This window comes from Anabrus simplex, chromosome 4 (genome assembly GCF_040414725.1).
Source record: "Anabrus simplex isolate iqAnaSimp1 chromosome 4, ASM4041472v1, whole genome shotgun sequence".
NCBI lineage: Eukaryota > Metazoa > Arthropoda > Insecta > Orthoptera > Tettigoniidae > Anabrus > Anabrus simplex.
This window is the reverse complement of record NC_090268.1, coordinates 297,484,012-297,487,090: the sequence shown is the minus strand read 5'-3', so window position 1 is coordinate 297,487,090 and position 3,079 is coordinate 297,484,012. Positions and strand designations below refer to the sequence as shown.

General features: G+C 43.4%; 1 non-coding gene across 1 annotated transcript; it reads right to left on the bottom strand.

Moving 5' to 3' along the window:
- Nucleotides 1-255: 255 nt before the first annotated feature.
- On the bottom strand, nucleotides 256-374 carry LOC136872833 (5S ribosomal RNA). Its single transcript, XR_010859998.2, has one exon. It is a non-coding gene; the product is annotated as a 5S ribosomal RNA (ribosomal RNA).
- Nucleotides 375-3,079: the final 2,705 nt, after the last annotated feature.

The window sequence follows — 3,079 nt, the reverse complement described above, 5'->3', positions numbered from 1 at the left end:
GCCACAGGGAGTCTATGTTCATGAAGCAGAGGAGATGCATCCAATAGAGACAGAACTTTCAACGTACGTTATATCTGTTCCTGAACCAAAAAATATGCCATGTGTGTGGATCTATAAACCTTAAGAAGCAAAGTAAAGTCATCTCCGTACAGGACATGAAGGCCCTTGGAGGGGTGGAAGGTAAAGGCTTCCACTATCCGTAACCTCGGCACTTGATGGGGTAGAGTGGTTAGCTCTACGCCCGGAAGGGAATTGAGCCAACGGCACGTGGTGTTCCCAAGCGGTCACCCATCCAAGTACTGACCACGCCCAATGTTGCTTAACTGCGGTGATCGGACGAGAACCGGTGTATTCAACATGGTATGGCCGTTGGCATCGATAAACTTTGGCACATCACAAATCCATCGAAACAGGAGCTGCTTCCGGTGATTGAGGGAGTATATTTGAAGACTTCATCACGGAGTATCGAGGCAGAGAAGCGGTGACAGCGAGCAACGGTGAGCGGACGCAGTCGTCTCAAAGAAGCGGCATGAATACGCCGATAGAAACTAAACGACACTGAACTCATCAGCTATATACATGCTCAGAATAATAAATAAATAAATATATATACATATTTGCATTAGGTACTAACGAATGAGTCCGCCTCTGTGGTTTAGTGGTTAGCGTGATTAGCTGCCACCCCCGGAGGCCCGGGTTCGATTCCCGGCTCTGCCACGAAATTTAAAAAGTGGTACGAGGGCTGGAACGGGGTCCACTCAGCCTCGGGAGGTCAACTGAGTAGAGGTGGGTTCGATTCCCACCTCAGCCATCCTGGAAGTGGTTTTCCATGGTTTCCCACTTCTCCACCAGGCGAATGCCGGGATGGTACCTAACATAAGGCCACGGCCGCTTCCTTCCCTCTTCCTTGCCTATCCCTTCCAATCTACCCCATCCCTCCGCAAGGCCCCTGTTCAGCATAGCAGGTGAGGCCGCCTGGGCGAGGTACTGGTCATTCTCCCCAGTTGTATCCCCGACCAAGAGTCTGAAGCTCCGGGACACTGCCCTTGAGGCGGTAGAGGTGGGATCCCTCGCTGTGTCCGAGGGAAAAGCCGACCCTGGAGGGTAAACAGATGATGATGATGATGATGATGATGATGATGACTAACTAATGTCTCCCTATATGAATAAATCTAAAACATATATCCCTTCTCTGTGCAAAAGGACCTTATTTTGACTAGGTGAATCTGCTGTAACATCAAACAAGCTGAAGAGGGAAAAAATTCTCTGCTATTCTCACTTCACACCATATGCTGGCCTACTAAAAGAAAGGAGAGAAGAAGACAAAAAAATAATAACAGCGATCTGAACAGCTAGCTTGATTTTTTGCTAAGTGGTTTAACGTCAACTAACACATCAAAGGTTTTCGGCGACGCAAAGATGGGAGATGGTTAGGATTGGGAAGGTAGCGGCCATAAACTTAATTGCTAAAAATAATAATAATAAGAAAAAGAACAGTGAAAATAAAAAGGCAAGAAAAGAGAAGGACTGGAAAAGAAAGCCAAGGACGCAGAAAAAAGCGAAATATACAACAGAAACAGATGATTCTTAATGGCATGATGGCATGAATGAAGATAATTATTTTGATCATTATATTATTATCATTATTATTAATTCCAACCAGCGTCACTAAAGGGACTCAAGGAGGGGGATTTGTTTTCTGCGAGTTCAAAGGTGGTAAAAGAAATCGAACAAAATGTATGTACTCGTATGCCGTGCAGGAGAAGGGGCGGTGAGACTCAGATCAAGGGATTGAAATCCCAAGAAATTTGGTATATTTTTGACAATACTGTTCCAGAGAGAGAAAATTATGATTTCATTAATTTTCCCTACTTTGACGACAGGTTTTTTATTTATTTATTTATTTTTTTACGAATGAGTAACTGTTTTCCTTCATTACCAATATTAAAAATGTTTCCCCCTGTTATACTGATATCGAATAAATATGTTTTACTACTTTGAAGTATGTCATCTACTGGGCCTTAGCATACTTTTTTTTTTCAATTTGCTTTATATCGCACCGACACATATAGGTCTTATGGCGACGATGGGATAGAAAAGGGCTAGGGGTGGGAAGGAAGCAGCCGTGGTCTTAATTAAGGTACAACCCCAGCATTTGCCCAGTGTGAAAATGGGAAAACACGGTAAACTATCTTCAGGGCTGCCGACAGTGGGGTTCAAACCCACTATCTCCCGGATGCAAGCTCACAGCTGCGCGCTTCTAACCACACGGCCAACTCACCCGGTCTTAGGATACAATCATTTATGAGCAGCCTAATGAAGAAACTGGAAAACTAAATCCAAATTCCAGCACGATACATGAAAGATGAAAGAAATATGAGCACATTTTCAATTCATTAAAACAGTGTCATCCATGGGAACCTTTACTACACGAGCAAATTAAATGAACGTTATTTATCGGAAAACACTTTTCAGAGTATACCAATTCAAATAAATATATTTTTATGAATTAGTAACTGTTTTCCTTCATTGCCATTATTAGAAATGACATACATGGAAGTGTGAAAACACATTTATTCGATATCAGTATAACAACGGGAAACATTCCTAATAATGGCAATGAAGGAAAACAGTTATTAATTCATTAAAAAAGTATTATTTGATTTATTTGAATTATCTTATAGATCTCTCTCCCCCCTCCCCAGCGCCCCAATTGCGCGACAACCCCGAAGGACCATGGCCTACCAAGCGACCGCTGTTCAGCTCGAATACCTGCAGATTATGAGGTGTCATGTGGTCACCACGACGAATCCTCTCGGCCGTTATTCTTGACTTTCTAGACCGGGTTCGCTATATCACCGTCAAACAGCTCCTCAACTGTAATCACCTGTCCTCAAATCCAGGTTAATAATCCCTGACCTGGCCGGGAATAGAACCCGGGTCCTCCGTGTAAGAGGCAAGCAAGGCCAGCCTCGTAGATCTCTACTTCGTCAAATATGTCAATACACGTACAACAGTCGTAAATGATGTCATGATTAAGTTACGTACCGTGAAGGAAACGCGTGAGTGAAGTTGGCCA